The 20,299-nt window shown below is 43.2% G+C and overlaps 1 protein-coding gene across 1 annotated transcript in view; it reads left to right on the top strand.

Moving 5' to 3' along the window:
- Window positions 1-15,542: 15,542 nt before the first annotated feature.
- Window positions 15,543-20,299, top strand: part of LOC115166161 (plastin-3) — a gene marked incomplete in the record, with an annotated part of 57,931 nt that continues 53,174 nt past the window's right edge. The window contains 1 exon segment of the mRNA XM_029719917.1: window positions 15,543-15,764.

Raw genomic sequence — 20,299 nt, 5'->3', positions numbered from 1 at the left:
CGCTCTGACCAGAGTGAAGCCGGCCGGTTCCACTTCTCTGTCCGGTACTCTGTCATCCAGCCAAGTCTCAGTAAACGCCAGCAAACAGGCCTCCCGACATTTGTGTTGGAAGCGCAGATTCGCTGACAGCTCATCCGCTTTCCCCCTCAGTGACCTGGCATAAATCAGCAAGGTGGTGGGTAAGGGAAGTTTCTTCTTTCATTTTTTAAGTCTTTGTCTGATTCCCCTGCATTTTCCACATTTGCATTTGGGTTTGTAGTCCACTCGCAGACAATCAGGGATTAGATGGTCCATTGGGATATCCATGGCGTTCGTGTTTGAGTTGCATTGTAGTAAGAACTCCCTGCTGTATTGGATTCCGCTGCCAGCAGCGTTTTCATAATTTAGTCCGTTTGTAGCGGGTATGCACACGATCAACTAGATCAGTCCAACACCCCACCACTGTCAATCCATGGTTGGCAGATTGTTTGTAAACTAAGGTTACAAATTAAAAACATAAAATAACGCCAAGCTAAACGTCACACACACTGCAGGATGCAACAGAATCGCGCAAAATCCATGTTATCGTGTGTGTGTGTATACATGTGTCTGTGCCTATGTTTGTGTTGCTTCACAGTCCCCACTGTTCCATAAGGAGTATTTTTTTATCAGTTTTCCAAATCTAATTGTACTGCTTGCATCAGTTACCTGATGTGGAATAGAGTTCCATGTAGTCATGGCTCTATGTAGTACTGTGTGCCTCCCTTAGTCTGTTCTGGACTTGGGGACTGTGAAGAGACCTCTGATGGCATGTCTTCTGGGGTATGCATGGGTGTCCGAGCTGTGGGCCAGTAGTTTAACTTTTTAAGGTATGGGGGCAGTATTTTCATTTTCGGATGAAAAGTGTGCCCAGAGTAAACGGCCTAATACTCGGGCCCAGAGTCAGATATTTGCATATTATTAGTAGATTTGGATAGAAAACACTCTGAAGTTTATAAAACTGTTTGAATGATGTCTGTGAGTATAACAGAACTCATATGGCAGGCAAAAACCTGAGAAAAATCCAACCAGGAAGTGGAAAATCTGAGAATTGTAGTTCTTCTTTTGAATCCCTATCGAAACTACAGTGTCTGTGGGGTCACGTTGCACTTCCTAAGGCTTCCATTGGCTGTCAACAGCCTTTAGAAACCTGTTTCCTCCTTTTCCTGTTACTGGGCAGAGAATAGTAGCTCAGTCAATGAGTGGGCTGCCTATGGACAAAGGGCTTGGTCATGCGCAAGTCCGCGAGCGCGCCGTTCCTTCTTTTTCTCCTGGAATGAATACGCTATTGTCCGGTTGGAATATTATCAACGTTTTATCTTAAAAATACCGTAAGGATTGATTGTAAACAACATTTGACATGTTTCTACGACCGGTAATGGAACATTTTGACTTTTCGTGTCCTGATTTAGGCTCGCGCATTATGCCTTTGGATAGTGATCTGAACGCACAAACAAAACGGAGGTATTTGGACATGAATATGGAGTATTTCGAACAAAGCGAAAACAATTTCTTGTGGAAGTAGGAGTCCTCGGAGTGCATTCTGACGAAGATCAGCAAAGGTAAGAGAATATTTATAATACTAATTCAGAGTTTTGTTGATGCCAGAACTTGGCGGGTAGCTGTATAGCTTGCTTCGATGGCTGAGCTATGTACTCAGAATATTGAACAATGTGCTTTCTCCGTAAAGCTATTTTGAAATCTGACACAGCGGTTGCATTAATGAGAAGTATATCTATAATTCTTTCAATAACTGTTGTAAATTTTATCAACGTTTATGATGAGTATTTTTGTAAATTGATGTGCACATTCACCGGAAGTTTTGATGGGAATACATTTTCTGAACATCACGCGCCAATGTAAAATGCTGTTTTTGGATATGAATATGAACTTTATCAAGCAAAACATACATGTATTGTATAACATGAAGTCCTATGAGTGCCATCTGATGAAGATCATCAAAGGTTAGTAAATATTTTAGCTGTACTTTTAGTTTTTGTGATGCATGTCCTTGTTTGGAAAATGGCTGTGTGGTTTTTCTTGTGAAGTTTATGTCCTAACATAATCTAATTTTATGCTTTCGCCGTAAAGCATTTTTGAAATCGAACAATGTGGTTAGATTAACAAGAGTCTTATCTTTAAAATTATGTAAAATAGTTGATTGTTTGAGAAAATGAAATTAGATTTTTGCTGTTTTGTATTTCGCACCATGCTATTTCACTGGCTGTTGAATAGTGTGTCCCGCAGGTGGGACGGTAGCATCTCACGTAGCCCTGAGAAGTTTTAAACAGACAACATGGGTGTCTGAGCTGTGTGCCAGTAGTTTAAACAGACAGCTCGGTGCATTCAACATGTCAATACCTCTCATAAATAAAAGTAGTGATGAAGTCAATCTCTCCTCCACTTTGAACCAGGAGAGATTTACATGCATATTATTAATATTAGCTCTCTGTGGACATCCAAGGGCCAACCGTGCTGCCCTGTTCTGAGCCAATTGCATTTTTCCTAAGTCCCTTTTTGTGGTAACAGACCACACGACTGAACAGTAGTCCAGGTGCGACAAAACTAGAGCCTGTAGGATCTGCCTTGTTGATGCGGCTGTTAAGAAGGTAGAGCAGTGCTTTATTATGGACAGACTTCTCCCCATCTTAGCTACTGTTGTATCAATATGGTTTGACCAGGACAGTTTACAATCCAGGGTTACTCCAAGCAGTTTAGTCACCTCAACTTGCTAAATTTCCACATTATTTATTACAAGATTTAGTTGAGGTTCAGGGTTTAGTGAGTGTTTTGTTCCAAATACAATGTTTTTAGTTTTAGAAATATTTAGGGCTAATTTATTCCTTGCCACCCACTGAAACTAACTGCAGCTCTTTGTTAAGTGTTGTAGTCATTTCAGTCGCTGTAGTAGCTGACGTGTATAGTGCTGAGTCATCTGCATACATAGACACACTGGCTTTACTCAAAGCCTGTGGCATGTCGATAGTAAAGATTGAAAAAAGTAAGGGGCCCAGACAGCTGCCCTGGGGAATTCCTGATTCTAACTGGATTATATTGAGAGGCTTCCATTAAAGAACACCCTCTGTGTTCTGTTAGACAGGTAACTCTTTATCCACATTATAGCAGGGGGTGTAAAGCCATAACACATACATTTTTCCAGCAGCAGACTATGATCAATAATGTCAAAAGCCGCACTGAAGTCTAACAAAACAGCCCCACAATATTTTTATCATCAATTTCTCTCAGCCAATCAATCTGAAAGTTTGCTGTCAATTTGTCTACTGTAAAATAGCATTGTATCTGGTCAAACACAATTGTTTCCAGAAGTTTACTAAGGGTTGGTAACAGGCTGATTGGTCGGCTATCTAAGCCAGTAAAGGGGGCTTTACTGTTTTTGTGTAGTGGAATGACTTTAGCTTCCCTCCAGGCCTGAGGGCACACACTTTCTAGTAGGCTTAAATTGAAGATATGGCAAATAGGAGAGGCAATATCATCTGCTATTATCCTCAGTAATTGTCCATCCAGTTGTCAGACCCCGGTGGCTTGTCATTGCTGATATTATCCTCAGTAATTGTCCATCCAGATTGTCAGACCCGGTGGCTTGTCATTGCTGATATTATCCTCAGTAATTGTCCATCCAGTTGTCAGACCCCGGTGGCTTGTCATTGCTGATATTATCCTCAGTAATTGTCCATCCAGATGTCAGACCCGGTGGCTTGTCATTGCTGATATTATCCTCAGTAATTGTCCATCCAGTTGTCAGACCCGGTGGCTTGTCATTGCTGATATTATCCTCAGTAATGTTCCATCCAGTTGTCAGACCCCGGTGGCTTGTCATTGTTGATATTATCCTCAGTAATGTTCCATCCAGATGTCAGACCCCGGTGGCTTGTCATTGTTGATATTATCCTCAGTAATGTTCCATCCAGATGTCAGACCCCGGTGGCTTGTCATTGCTGATATTATCCTCAGTAATGTTCCATCCAGATGTCAGACCCCGGTGGCTTGTCATTGCTGATATTATCCTCAGTAATTGTCCATCCAGTTGTCAGACCCCGGTGGCTTGTCATTGCTGATATTATCCTCAGTAATTGTCCATCCAGATGTCAGACCCGGTGGCTTGTCATTGCTGATATTATCCTCAGTAATGTTCCATCCAGATGTCAGACCCCGGTGGCTTGTCATTGCTGATATTATCCTCAGTAATTGTCCATCCAGTTGTCAGACCCCGGTGGCTTGTCATTGCTGATATTATCCTCAGTAATTGTCCATCCAGTTGTCAGACCCCGGTGGCTTGTCATTGCTGATATTATCCTCAGTAATTGTCCATCCAGTTGTCAGACCCCGGTGGCTTGTCATTGCTGATATTATCCTCAGTAATGTTCCATCCAGTTGTCAGACCCCGGTGGCTTGTCATTGCTGATATTATCCTCAGTAATGTTCCATCCAGTTGTCAGACCCGGTGGCTTGTCATTGCTGATATTATCCTCAGTAATGTTCCATCCAGTTGTCAGACCCCGGTGGCTTGTCATTGCTGATATTATCCTCAGTAATGTTCCATCCAGATTGTCAGACCCCGGTGGCTTGTCATTGCTGATATTATCCTCAGTAATGTTCCATCCAGATGTCAGACCCGGTGGCTTGTCATTGCTGATATTATCCTCAGTAATGTTCCATCCAGATGTCAGACCCGGTGGCTTGTCATTGCTGATATTATCCTCAGTAATGTTCCATCCAGTTGTCAGACCCCGGTGGCTTGTCATTGCTGATATTATCCTCAGTAATGTTCCATCCAGATGTCAGACCCGGTGGCTTGTCATTGCTGATATTATCCTCAGTAATGTTCCATCCAGATGTCAGACCCGGTGGCTTGTCATTGCTGATATTATCCTCAGTAATGTTCCATCCAGATGTCAGACCCCGGTGGCTTGTCATTGCTGATATTATCCTCAGTAATGTTCCATCCAGATGTCAGACCCGGTGGCTTGTCATTGCTGATATTATCCTCAGTAATGTTCCATCCAGATGTCAGACCCGGTGGCTTGTCATTGCTGATATTATCCTCAGTAATGTTCCATCCAGATGTCAGACCCGGTGGCTTGTCATTGTTGATATTATCCTCAGTAATGTTCCATCCAGATGTCAGACCCCGGTGGCTTGTCATTGCTGATATTATCCTCAGTAATGTTCCATCCAGATGTCAGACCCGGTGGCTTGTCATTGCTGATATTATCCTCAGTAATGTTCCATCCAGATGTCAGACCCGGTGGCTTGTCATTGCTGATATTATCCTCAGTAATGTTCCATCCAGATGTCAGACCCGGTGGCTTGTCATTGCTGATATTATCCTCAGTAATGTTCCATCCAGTTGTCAGACCCGGTGGCTTGTCATTGCTGATATTATCCTCAGTAATGTTCCATCCAGTTGTCAGACCCGGTGGCTTGTCATTGCTGATATTATCCTCAGTAATGTTCCATCCAGATGTCAGACCCCGGTGGCTTGTCATTGCTGATATTATCCTCAGTAATGTTCCATCCAGTTGTCAGACCCGGTGGCTTGTCATTGCTGATATTATCCTCAGTAATGTTCCATCCAGATGTCAGACCCCGGTGGCTTGTCATTGCTGATATTATCCTCAGTAATGTTCCATCCAGTTGTCAGACCCGGTGGCTTGTCATTGCTGATATTATCCTCAGTAATGTTCCATCCAGATGTCAGACCCGGTGGCTTGTCATTGCTGATATTATCCTCAGTAATGTTCCATCCAGATGTCAGACCCGGTGGCTTGTCATTGCTGATATTATCCTCAGTAATGTTCCATCCAGATGTCAGACCCGGTGGCTTGTCATTGCTGATATTATCCTCAGTAATGTTCCATCCAGTTGTCAGACCCCGGTGGCTTGTCATTGCTGATATTATCCTCAGTAATGTTCCATCCAGATGTCAGACCCCGGTGGCTTGTCATTGCTGATATTATCCTCAGTAATGTTCCATCCAGTTGTCAGACCCCGGTGGCTTGTCATTGCTGATATTATCCTCAGTAATGTTCCATCCAGATGTCAGACCCGGTGGCTTGTCATTGCTGATATTATCCTCAGTAATGTTCCATCCAGATGTCAGACCCCGGTGGCTTGTCATTGCTGATATTATCCTCAGTAATGTTCCATCCAGTTGTCAGACCCGGTGGCTTGTCATTGCTGATATTATCCTCAGTAATGTTCCATCCAGATGTCAGACCCGGTGGCTTGTCATTGCTGATATTATCCTCAGTAATGTTCCATCCAGATGTCAGACCCGGTGGCTTGTCATTGCTGATATTATCCTCAGTAATGTTCCATCCAGATGTCAGACCCGGTGGCTTGTCATTGCTGATATTATCCTCAGTAATGTTCCATCCAGTTGTCAGACCCCGGTGGCTTGTCATTGCTGATATTATCCTCAGTAATGTTCCATCCAGATGTCAGACCCCGGTGGCTTGTCATTGCTGATATTATCCTCAGTAATGTTCCATCCAGATGTCAGACCCGGTGGCTTGTCATTGCTGATATTATCCTCAGTAATGTTCCATCCAGTTGTCAGACCCCGGTGGCTTGTCATTGCTGATATTATCCTCAGTAATGTTCCATCCAGATGTCAGACCCGGTGGCTTGTCATTGCTGATATTATCCTCAGTAATGTTCCATCCAGATGTCAGACCCGGTGGCTTGTCATTGCTGATATTATCCTCAGTAATGTTCCATCCAGATGTCAGACCCGGTGGCTTGTCATTGCTGATATTATCCTCAGTAATGTTCCATCCAGATGTCAGACCCGGTGGCTTGTCATTGCTGATATTATCCTCAGTAATGTCCATCCAGATGTCAGACCCGGTGGCTTGTCATTGCTGATATTATCCTCAGTAATGTCCATCCAGATGTCAGACCCGGTGGCTTGTCATTGCTGATATTATCCTCAGTAATGTTCCATCCAGATGTCAGACCCGGTGGCTTGTCATTGCTGATATTATCCTCAGTAATGTTCCATCCAGTTGTCAGACCCGGTGGCTTGTCATTGCTGATATTATCCTCAGTAATTGTCCATCCAGATGTCAGACCCGGTGGCTTGTCATTGCTGATATTATCCTCAGTAATGTTCCATCCAGATGTCAGACCCGGTGGCTTGTCATTGCTGATATTATCCTCAGTAATGTTCCATCCAGATGTCAGACCCGGTGGCTTGTCATTGCTGATATTATCCTCAGTAATGTTCCATCCAGATGTCAGACCCGGTGGCTTGTCATTGCTGACAGACAACCATCATTTTCACCTCTTCCACTCTGACTTTACGGAGTTTAAAATGACAATTCTTGTCTTTGATAATTTGGTCTGATATTCATTGGATGTGTAGTGTCAGCGTTCGTTGCTGGCATGTCATCCTTAAGTTTGTTTATCTTGTCAATGAAAAAGTCATTAAAGTAGTTGGTAATATCAGTGGGTTTTGTGATGAATGAACATCTGATTCAAATGAATGAAGGGGCCGAGGCTTTTTCCCCAACATTCCAAAGCTTTTCACTATCATTCTCTGTGTTATTTATCTTTGTTTCATAGTGTAGTTTCTTCTTCTTTTTATTCAGTTTAGTCACATGATTTCTCAATTTCCAGTACATTTACCAATCGGTTGTGCAGCCTGACCTATTTGCCATTTATTTTGCCTCATCCCTCTCAACCATACAGTTTTCCAATTCCTCATCAATCCACAGGGATTTAACTGTTTTTACTGTCATTTTCTTAATGGGTTTATTAGTAACTGGATTTAGTAGTTTCATAAATGTGTCCAGTGCAGCGTCTGGTTGCTCCGCATTACCCACCACAGACCAGTAAATATTCTATACATCAACAACATAGGAATCACTACAAAACGTATTGTATGACTTCTTATACACTATATTAGGCCCAGCCTTTGGAACTTTGGTTTTCCTAGATATGGCTGCTATGTTGTGATCACTACATCCTATGGATCTGGATACTGCTTTCAAACACATTTCTGCAGCGTTAGTAAAGATGTGATCAATACATGTTGGTGATTTAATTCCTGTGCTGTTTGTAAATACCCTGGTAGGTTGACTGATAACCTGAACCAGGTTGCAGGCACTGGTTACATTTTGAAGCTTTTTCTTGAGTGGGCAGCTTGATGAAAACCAGTCAATATTTAAATCACCCAGAAAATATACCTCTCTGTTGATATCACATATATTATCCAGCATTTCACACATATTATCCAGATACTGACTGTTAGCACTTGGTGGTCTATAGCAGCTTCCCACCAGAATGGGCTTTAGGTGAGGCAGATGAACCTGTAACCATATTATTTCAATAGTATTAAACATGAGATTCTCTCTAATCTTTACAGGAATGTGGTTCTGAATATAAACAGCAACACCTCCACCATTTGGCATTTCCATGTTTTCTGTAGATGTTATAACCTTGTATTGCTGTATCATCAAATGTATAATCTAAGTGAGTTTCAGAGATTATTGATTTAATTAACCTTTTTTATTAAGCTACATATGTTAATGTGTTTTTAAGACTTTTTTCAGGGATGCTTGATTGTTTTCATTGCTTTACTGGGAAGCTTAGCAGAAGTAGACATGCTCATGTTATTTATATTAGTGCAGGGTGAGCTGCACACAGTGGACTTCCTCTTAGGACACACTGCCTCAGTGTTAACAGTATAAATATGGTTCATAGGAACATGATTATTGCATACACTAGCTGTAGGATCAGCAGAGGCATTCAGGGCAGTTAGAGGGACATCAATTAGGTTACTTATATCGTGTGTTCCAACTCCCCTGGGACAATGTACATTTGCTGAAGCATTATGACAACTCAGCAACACAATGGTAGGGATTAACTAAGCTGGGCTTGGGTCATTGATAAATCATTGTCTCAACACAGCCTTATAATGCTGTGAAAGGATCCAGGAACCCAATTTATTTGGGTGGATCCCATTCTCCTTATAATATGAGCTTTGTTTCCAAAAGGTATCAAAATTGTCAACAAAAGTTTTACCCATTGAGCTGCAATAATCACGTAGCCAGTTGTGAAGATAAAGAATCCTGCTAAAGCGTTCAATGCCACGATTCAGAGAAGGGCACAGGGCCAGATATGATGGGTCTTTTATTAGTCTCTAGCAGAGAGTCAATCAGCTCTTTAATATCCAGTTTCAACTGTTCAGAGCTGCCCTTCATAATGTCATTAAAACTCACATGGACTAAAATGGAATCGATTTCCATGTCCCTGGCTAGGTACATTCAGAAGCAGCTTAGTAATGTAATTTACTCAAGCTCAGGTACAGGACATTGTTTTTGCACCAAGAATGGTCCCATTTTTTACCATGGAGCTGCCCAAAATCACAGCTGGTGAGAAGGGTGAGGAAATTTGCCCAGTACCATGCTTCATAGGAACCCTTTATGGCCGGGCGAGAGGCAGGATAACTTGAGCCCTTTGCTCCCGGTGCCTGGTGTAGGCCTCCGACAGATGGAGAAGCCCGACTCGGTCCAGAGCAGGGATGGAAGGTTGCCGATGTCAACTTAGAAATCGTAGTTGTAGGCACAGCGGCCACAGACACAGGCACCCCCAGCGATGAAGGTGCATGAAAATCAGGCTCCAGGACGGCAAAAGTATTAGTTGTTTGTATCCTCTCCGGGCCTCTCGTTGGGAGGGTAGACTGCTTTATGGGAGGCCTCTGTCTTCGGCTTCCATTGCTCGTGACATGCGACCATTGTTGATTGCCTTGCTCCTCTTGCTGTGCTCTTTCGACTCCGCTATCAGGTGGGGGAGCCCCTGGCAACACCGACCAGTCAGATAACGACAAACGACAAGCGCCAACGCTGTCCAGCCACCGGCGTAGAAAAAGGTCAACAGGCTGGCGACCTGCGTGATCAGCAAACAATTTCCGCATTGGAACTCTGAGTGATCCGGTTTGTCCCGAAATTAAGTGTAGTACATACAGAACCTACAGTACCAGAACCGTTCATTTACATTTACCTCTCCAGACAAAGAGGGCTCCATTGCAAACTCATCTGGTACCAACTGCGTTAGCTTGATGGCTAGCAGCTTAGCATCTCTGTCAAGCAGGCTTCGACCTGTCTGTGATAGGTGTGGTAAAGAGGAGACTGATTGCCCTCTAGGTTACAGAGAGCTGGTAATCCCATCCACCACACTACCAGGTGGGTGGTATAGAGGAGATGGAGCCACTGGTTGTCCTCTGGGTTACAGAGAGCTGGTAGTCCCATCCACCACACTACCAGGTGGGTGGTATAGAGGAGATGGACCCACTGGTTACCCTCTAGGTTACAGAGAGCTGGTAATCCCATCTACCAAACTACCAGGTGTGAAACTGGGAAGGGACCTAACCCACTCTATTAAATTCCTCAAAACAGGAACATTTTACATCTGGCAAGAAATTCAAAAGGAAATGATCTCAACAGAGAAAAATTCCTTATGTGCTTCCTATGTATATGCTCCCAATATAATCCCAATACTCAATCAAGAGGCATCAAAGCCAAAGGATCTGCATAATATTAAGAAATGCTATAGAAGGAAGGAAAGTAGCTTAGAAACAAAAACAATTAGGCATCAACAAATTCAATCCTTTTTAGACAACTTCCTGGACAAAACGTTTCACTGTAATAGTGAAGGTATAAACTTAGCAGTAGAAAACCTAAACAGTGTATTTGACCTCAGCTTCCCTATCAAACCAAACATTTCAAGCAGACAACCTTAGAAAATTAACAACGACAAATGGTTTGATGAAGAATGAAAAAACCTAAGAAACAAATTGGGAAACCTGTCCAACCAAAAACACAGAGACCCAGAAAACCTGAGCCTACACCTTCACTATGGTGAATCACTAAAACAATACAGAAATACACTACGGAAAAAGAAGGAACAGCACGTCAGAAATCAGCTCAATGTAACTGAAGAATCCATAGAATATAACCACTTCTGGGAAAATTGGAAAACACTAAACAAACAACAACATGAAGAGTTATCTATCCAAAACAGAGATGTATGGATAAACCACTTCTCCGATCTATTTGGCTCTATAGCAAAGAACAAACAGCAAAAACATATGCATGATCAAACACAAATCTTACAATCAACTATTAAAGACTACCAGAACCCACTGGATTCTCCAATTACATTGAATGAACTACAGGACAAAATACAAACCCTCCAACCCAAAAAGGCCTGTGGTGTTGATGGTATCCTCAATGAAATGATAAAATATACAGACCACAAATTCCAATTGGCTATACTAAAACTCTTTAACATCATCCTTGGCTCTGGCATCTTCCCCAGTATTTGGAACTAAGGAATGATCACCCAATCCACAAAAGTAGAGACAAATTTGACCCCAATAACTACCGTGGGATATGTGTCAACAAAAACCTTGATTCGATTTGATCATGTTATTTTGTAAGCATTCACATATGCCGTCATTCATGTTATGTTTTCCCAAAAACCTTGGGAAAATCCTCTGCATTATCATTAACTGCAGACTCATACATTTCCTCAGTGAAAACAATGTACTGAGCAAATGTGAAATTGGCTTTTTACCAAATTACCGTACGACAGACAACATATTCACCCTTCACTCCCAAATTGACAAACAAACAAAACAAAACAAAGGCAAAGTCTTCTCATGCTTTGTTGATTTCAAAAAACTTTTGACTTAATTTGCCTTGAGGATCTGCTATTCAAATTGGTGGAAATGGTGTTGGGGGAAAAACATACAACATTATAAAATCCATGTACACAAGCAAAAAAAACACACATTTCTTTCCACAAGGCCATGGGGTGAGACAGGGATGCAGCTTGAATCCCAACCTCTTCAACATATGTGACTCACCACCTGGATTCGGTCTTATGTAGCAAAATGTGAAATTGTGTTTTTTTTACATTGGATAAAAGTAGAGACTCAGAGCTACGAAATGGTATATCATACACTGCATTTGAGGAAACAATGGGAAAGTAATTCTGCTTTGAAAGTTGATCAACTTGTAAACTTACTTTTGAGAAAATTGCCTTTGAATGTTTTGATTTGGTATCTAGTGAAGAGCTCTTTGTCTACACCCATTCAGCATCGTTCACACCCTCGTAAGCTTTAGCCCCAAACATCTCGTTTCGCTCTCGGAGCGCACAGTTGACGCTCTGGCCGAGGATTTGTTTACCTCTGGATAACATGAAAACAGCCTACCCAGCTCTGCTGGCAACAATTTCATTACGCTTTTTTGCAGCCGTTTACTGACACCGGCCATATGCAACAGTTGTTGTACACACGTCACGTAACTTTAGCTAACGAGCCAGCCAGCTAAAGTTTGCTAGTTAAAAAACAACGAACAAAGTGGCAAAAATGCCACGGTGCTGGGAGCTAACCAACCAGGTCCAATGTTAGCTAGCTAATATTAGACTCTAACTAGAAAAGCAAAGGGTCTGGGAAACAAATAATAACGTCAGCAAGCGAGCCAGCCAGCTAACGTTAGCTAGCTAGCTAACAGTATACTTTAGCTTGAAATGAAACCACTTTCTGCCAAAATTAGAAACGTGAAATATATGAAAATGTAGCTAGCTAATCCTAGACTATCTTATCTGCACGCATCAACATGCATCATGGACACGCCTCCCTGTCAGGAATGCCATACCACGGTTGCCCTTTAGTTTGAAGATGTAATCCGGAGACACGTGTTTTCTCCATCTCTTTAGCTACCTAATTCCACTGATTTCAAAACTTGATCCTCCAGAAAGTGGAGAGCAACACATATGCAGCTCCACTACACAATACATTTTTTTAAAAAGCAGCGTTCGACTCCTCTCTCGGCATGTCCAGCCAACTCATTATCTCAGCCAATCATGGATAGTGGGAAAGTTGCTCACTTTTTCTGTGTCTTAACCAACAAGGCTCGTAATTTAACAATTTCATTTGTATTTACAGATGGCATACAAGTTTGTTACTAAGGCACATGAAAGTTCACATGTTCGAGAAGGCATTTCTGCCAAAAAAAAACAAATTTTGATAAAAACATGTTTTGTACGTTCAAACGGCTCTCCTGTGAAGTCGTGACTTGCGACGTACGCCTAGTTTCCTGAAGCGGGTCACATATATCAACGAATTGGCGAGTGTACGAATTGGCGAGTGTACTCTGCAGCACCCGGCATCACAATACTAGAATCTGAATTCTACTGTTTGCTGATGATCTGGTGCTTCTGTCACCAACCAAGGAGAGCCTACAGCAGATCTTCTGCACAGATTCTGTCAGACCTGGACCCTGACAGACCTGGGCCCTGTCAGACCTGGACCCTGACAGACCTGGGCCCTGTCAGACCTGGGCCCTGACAGTAAATCTCAGTAAGACAAAAATAATGGTGTTCCAAAAAAGGTCCAGTTACCAGGACCACAATACAAATTCCATCTAGACACCATTGCCCTAGAGCACACAAAAAACTATACATACCTCGGCCTAAACATCAGCGCCACAGGTAACTTCCACAAAGCTGTGAATGATCTGAGAGACAAGGCAAGAAGGGCCTTCTACGCCATCAAAAGGAACATAACATTTAACATACAATCTGGCTAAAAATACTTGAATCAGTTACAGAACCCATTGCCGTTTATGGTTTTGGGGTCTGGGGTTCCCTCACCAACCAAGAATTCACAAAATGGGACAAACACCAAATGCAGACTCTGCATGTAGAATTCTGCAAAAATATCCTCTGTGTACAATGTAAAACACCAAATATTGCATGCAGAGCAGAATTAGGCCGATACCCGCTAATTATCAAAATCCAGAAAAGAGACGTTCAATTCTACAAAACTCTAAAAGGAAGCGATTCCCAAACCTTCCATGACAAAGCCATCACCTACAGAGAGATGAACCTGGAGAAGAGTCCCCTAAGCAAGCTGGTCCTGGGGCTCTGTTCACAAACAGACCCCACAGAGCCATCACCTACAGAGAGATGAACCTGGAGAAGAGGCCCCTAAGCAAGCTGGTCCTGGGGCTCTGTTCACAAACAGACCCCACAGAGCCCCAGGACAGCAACACAATTAGACCCAACCATATCATGAGAAAACAAAAAGATAATTACTTGACACATTGGAAAGTATTAACAAAAAAACTGCGCAAACTAGAATGATATTTGGCCCTAAACAGAGAGTACACAGTGGCAGAATACCTGACCACTGTGACTGACACAAACTTAAGGAAAGCTTTGACTATGTACAGACTCAGTGAGCATAGCCTTGCTATTGAGAAAGCCCGCCTTAGGCAGACCTGGTTCTCAAGAGAAGACAGGCTATGTGCAACACTGTCCACAAAATGAGGTGGAAACTGAGCTGCACTTCCTAACCTCCTGCCAAATGTATGACCATATACTGTATATTAGAGACACACTGTAACGCGGGTCATATAAAGGGGACCAAGGCACAGCGTGTAGAGGGCTCATATTTGACTTTTAATTAAGACTTTTTAACAAAACGACCGGCAACAGTTCCATCAGGTGATATACACTAAACAGAAAACAATTACCCACAAAACCCCAGGAAGAAAAACCCCCTACTTAAATATGATCTCTAATCAGAGGCAACGAGGATCAGCTGCCTCCAATTAGAGATCAACCCCCAAAGAATCCCAACATAGAAATAGAAAAACTAGAACTTAAACATAGAAATAGAAAATATAGAACAACAGAACACCCCCTGTCACGCCCTGACCTACTCTACTATAGAAAATGACATCTTACTAGGATCAGGACGTGACACACGCATATTTCCCTCAGATTACACAGATCCACAAAGAATTAAAAAACAAACCCGACTCCCATATCTATTGGGTGAAATACCACAGTGTGACATCACAGCAGCAAGATTTATGACCTGTTGCCACAAGAAAAGGGCAACCAGTGAAGAACAAACACCATTGTAAATACAACCCATATTTATGTTTATTTATTTTCCCTTTTGTACTTTAACTATCTGCACATCATTACAACACTGTATATAGACATAATATGGCATTTGAAATGTCTTTATTCTTTTGAAACTTCTGAGTGTAATGTTTACCGTTCATTTTTGTTTATTTCACTTGATTTGGCAATGTTAACATATGTTTCCCATATCAATAAAACCTTTTGAATTGAGGGAGAGAGAGAGAGAGAGAGAGAGGGAGAGAGAGAGAGAGAGAGAGAGAGAGAGAGAGAGAGAGAGAGAGAGAGAGAGAGAGAGAGAGAGAGAGAGAGAGAGAGAGAGAGAGAGAGAGAGAGAGAGAGAAGTTTAGGACATCAGTTATTAGACAGACTGCTATTATGTGTCAATGGAACATGTGTTATACACATCTGCTGTCTGTCTGTGTGTGTGTGTGTTGTGAGTCAATAATGGATAAACAGACATGTTGTTGCATGCCAGAGGAGCAACTGCACGCACGCAAGTTTGCACCACACACACACACACACACACAGAGTAGAGGGCCAGCCAACTTCATTGCATTAGTTTGGGGATTTAGCTGTGAGGCCAAAACTGCTTGAGTCAACATTGATTCCACATCATTTGAACCAAAAAAAGGCAATGTGATGATGTTGAATCAACGTGGAAAACTGATTGGATATGAGAAAAGTCATCAACATAAGGACATTTAGTCTTTCTTCACCTTTTAACCTTTTAACATCCAACGACATGGTGACATTTTTGGTGGATTTCACATTGAATTCAGGTTAGTTGACAACCAAATGTAAAACAAACCTAGACGTTGATCTGATGTCTGTGCCCAGTGGGTCCTTCCTTCCTTCCTTCCTTCCGTCCTTCCTTCCTTCCTTCCTTCCTTCCTTCCTTCCTTCCTTCCTTCCTTCCGTCCGTCCGTCCGTCCTTCCTTCCTTCCTTCCTTCCTTCCTTATTCCTCCTTTATCTCATGAAAACATTTCTACACTTTTACTACAGCAGTTCAGAATAACATGAATGACGGCATATGTGAATGCTTTCAAAATAACATGAATGACTGCATATGTGAATGCTTACAACATAACATGAATGACGGCATATGTGAATGCTTACAACATAACATGAATGACGGCATATGTGAATGCTTACAAAATAACATGAATGACTGCATATGTGAATGCTTACAACATAACATGAATGACGGCATATGTGAATGCTTACAACATAACATGAATGACGGCATATGCGAATGCTTACAAAATAACATGAATGACTGCATATGTGAATGCTTACAAAATAACATGATCAAATCGAATCAAATGTTATTTGTCACATGCGCCGAATACAACAGGTATTCGGCGCATTTCACCTTACAGTGAAATGCTGAATACAACAGGTGTAGTAGACCTCACAGTGAAATGCTGAATACAACAGGTGTAGACCTCACAGTGAAATGCTGAATACAACAGGTGTAGTAGACCTCACAGTGAAATGCTGAATACAACAGGTGTAGTAGACCTCACAGTGAAATGCTGAATACAACAGGTGTAGACCTCACAGTGAAATGCTGAATACAACAGGTGTAGTAGACCTCACAGTGAAATGCTGAATACAACAGGTGTAGTAGACCTCACAGTGAAATGCTGAATACAACAGGTATAGACCTCACAGTGAAATGCTGAATACAACAGGTGTAGTAGACCTCAAAGTGAAATGCTGAATACAACAGGTGTAGTCGACCTCACAGTGAAATGCTGAATACAACAGGTGTGGTAGACCTTACAGTGAAATGCTGAATACAACAGGTGTAGTAGACCTTACAGTGAAATGCTGAATACAACAGGTGTAGTAGACCTCACAGTGAAATGCTGAATACAACAGGTGTAGTAGACCTCACAGTGAAATGCTGAATACAACAGGTGTAGTAGACCTTACAGTGAAATGCTGAATACAACAGGTGTAGTAGACCTCACAGTGAAATGCTTACAAGCTCTTAACCAACGATGCAGTTTTAAGAAAATACCTAAAAAATACAAAGTTTAAAAAAAGTAAGAGATAAGAACATCAAATAATTAAAGAGCAGCAGTAAATAACAATAGCGAGGCTATATACAGGGGGTACCGGTACAGAGTCAATGTGGAGGCTATATACAGGGGGTACCGGTACAGAGTCAATGTGGAGGCTATATACAGGGGAAACCGGTAGTTCCAGCAGCATGGTGGTGGTGGTGGGTGGGAGGGGTGCAAATAGTCTGGGTAGCCATTTGATTAGATGTTCAAGAGTCTTATGGCTTGGGGGGCAGAAGCTGTTTAGAAGCCTCTTGGACCTAGACTTGGCACTCCAGTGCCGTTTGCCGTGTGGTAGCAGAGAGAACAGTCTATGACTAGGGTGGCTGGAGTCTTTGACGATTTTTAGGGCCTTCCTCTGACACCGCCTGGTATAGAGGTCCTGGATGGCAGGAAGCTTGGCCCCAGTGATGTACTGGGCCGTTCATACTACCCTCTGTAGTGTCTTGCGGTCAGAGGCCGAGCAGTTGCCATACCAGGCAGTGATGCAACCCATCAGGATGCTCTCGATGGTGCAGCTGTAGAACCTTAGGATCTGAGGACCATTGCCAAATCTTTTCAGTCTCCTGAGTAGGTTTTGTCATGCCCTCTTCACGACTGTCTTGGTGTGCTTGGACCATGTTAGTTTGTTGTTGATGTGGACGCCAAGGAACTTGAAGCTCTCAACCTGCAGCCCCGTTGATGAGAATGGGGGAGTGCTCGGTCCTCCTTTTCCTGTAGTCCACAATCATCTCCTTTGTCTTGATCACGTTAAGGGAGAGGTTGTTGTCCCGGCACCACACGGCCAGGTCTCTGACCTCCTCCCTATAGGCTGTCTCATCGTTGTCGGTGATCAGGCCCACTACTGTTGTGTCATCCGAAAACTTAATGAGGGTGTTGGAGTTGTGCCTGGCCGTGCAGTCATGAGTGAACAGGGAGTACAGGAGAGGACTGAGCACGCACCCCTGAGGGGCCCCTTTGTTGAGGATCAGCGTGGCGGATGTGCTGTTACCTATCCTTACCACCTGGGGTTGGCCAGTCAGGAAGTCCAGGATCCAGTTGCAGAGGGAGGAGTTTAGTCCCAGGATCCTTAGCTTATTGATGAGCTTTCAGGGCACTATGGTGTTGAACGCTGAGCTGTAGTCAATGAATAGCATTCTCACATAGGTGTTCCTTTTGTCCAGGTGGGAAAGGGCAGTGTGGAGTGCAATAGAGATTGCATCATCTGTGGATCTGTTGGGGCAGATTGGAGTGGGTCTAGGGTTTCTGGGATTATGATGGTGGTCTGCTTGAAACATGTTGGTATTATAGACTCGGACAGGGAGAGGTTGAAAATGTCAGTGAAGACACTTGGCAGTTGGTCAGCGCATGCTCGGAGTACACGTCCTGGTAATCCGTCTGGCCCTGCGGCCTTGTGAATGTTGACCTGTTTAAAGGTCTTACTCACATCGGCTGTGGAGAGCGTGATCACACACTCATCTATAACAGTTAGTGATCTCATGCATGTTTCAGTGTTACTTGACTTGAAGCGAGCATAGAAGTAGTTTAGCTCGTCTGGTAGGCTCGTGTCACTGGGCAGCTCTCGGCTGTGCTTCCCTTTGTAGTCTGTAATAGTTTGCAAGCCCTGCCACATAACGAGTGTCAGAGCCGGTGTAGTATGATTCAATTTTATCCTTGTATTGACACTTTGTCTGTTTGATGGTTCATCTGAGGGCATAGCGGGATTTCTTATAAGCTACCGGGTTAGAGTCCTGCTCCTTGAAAGTGGCAGCTCTACCCTTTAACTCAGTGCGAATTTTTCCTGTAATCCATGGCTTCTGATTGGGGTATGTACGTACAGTCACTGTGGGGACGGCGTCCTTGATGCACTTATTGATAAAGCCAGTGATTGTTGTCGTGTACTCCTCAATACCATTGAAAGAATCCCGTAACATATTCCAGTCTGTGCTAGTAAAAAAGTCCTGTGGTTTAGCATCTGCTTCATCTGACCACTTTTTTATAGACCGAGTCACTGGTGCTTCCTGCTTTAATTTTTGCTTGTAAGCAGGAATCAGGAGGATAGAATTATGGTCAGATTTGCCAAATGGAGGGCGAGGGAGAGCTTTGTACGCGTCTCTGTGTGTGGAGTAGAGGTGGTCTAGAATGTTTTTCCCTCTGGTTGCACATTTAACATGTTGATGGAAATTCAGTATAACTGATTTAACTGTGAGTGACTGTTTTGGTGAATGCTTACAAAATAACATGAATGACTGCATATGTGAATGCTTAACATTCATTTCTTAAAAGAAGCCGGAGGAATTTACAGTTTGACAAGAATGAACAGATAAAGGCATGGGGCTGCCACTACTAGCCCAGCACACTATGTTTAGTTCAGTCTCTCTCTGTACGCTGCTATGCTGTCAAAACAGTCAGACATGCACAGACAGGAATCAGGATAGAAAGACTGACTGATACAAGTGGGGGTAGGAGCCTCCCTGTATGTTTTACTAATCCCAGGGTCAAGGGCCCTCCTATACTAAAGGGCAGACTGGTCTTCTTTGGGAGTTCTGACTAGTTAGGGCTGGGTGAAGTTCTGACTAGTTAGGTCTGGTGGAGTTCTGACTAGTTAGGGCTGGGTGAAGTTCTGACTAGTTAGGTCTGGTGGAGTTCTGACTAGTTAGGGCTGGGTGGAGTTCTGACTAGTTAGGGCTGGTGAAGTTCTGACTAGTTAGGGCTGGGTGGAGTTCTGACTAGTTGGGGCTGGGTGGAGTTCTGACTAGTTAGGGCTGGGTGGAGTTCTGACTAGTTAGGGCTGGGTGAAGTTCTGACTAGTTAGGTCTGGTGGAGTTCTGACTAGTTAGGGCTGGGTGGAGTTCTGACTAGTTAGGGCTGGGTGGAGTTCTGACTAGTTAGGTCTGGTGGAGTTCTGACTAGTTAGGTCTGGTGGAGTTCTGACTAGTTAGGGCTGGGTGGAGTTCTGACTAGTTAGGGCTGGGTGGAGTTCTGACTAGTTAGGTCTGGTGGAGTTCTGACTAGTTAGGGCTGGGTGGAGTTCTGACTAGTTAGGTCTGGTGGAGTTCTGACTAGTTAGGGCTGGGTGGAGTTCTGACTAGTTAGGTCTGGTGGAGTTCTGACTAGTTAGGGCTGGGTGGAGTTCTGACTAGTTAGGTCTGGTGGAGTTCTGACTAGTTAGGGCTGGGTGGAGTTCTGACTAGTTAGGTCTGGTGGAGTTCTGACTAGTTAGGGCTGGGTGGAGTTCTGACTAGGGCTGGGTGGAGTTCTGACT

This window comes from Salmo trutta, chromosome 3, assembly GCF_901001165.1.
Source record: "Salmo trutta chromosome 3, fSalTru1.1, whole genome shotgun sequence".
Lineage (NCBI taxonomy): Eukaryota > Metazoa > Chordata > Actinopteri > Salmoniformes > Salmonidae > Salmo > Salmo trutta.
This window is presented reverse-complemented; position numbering and strand designations above follow the sequence as displayed.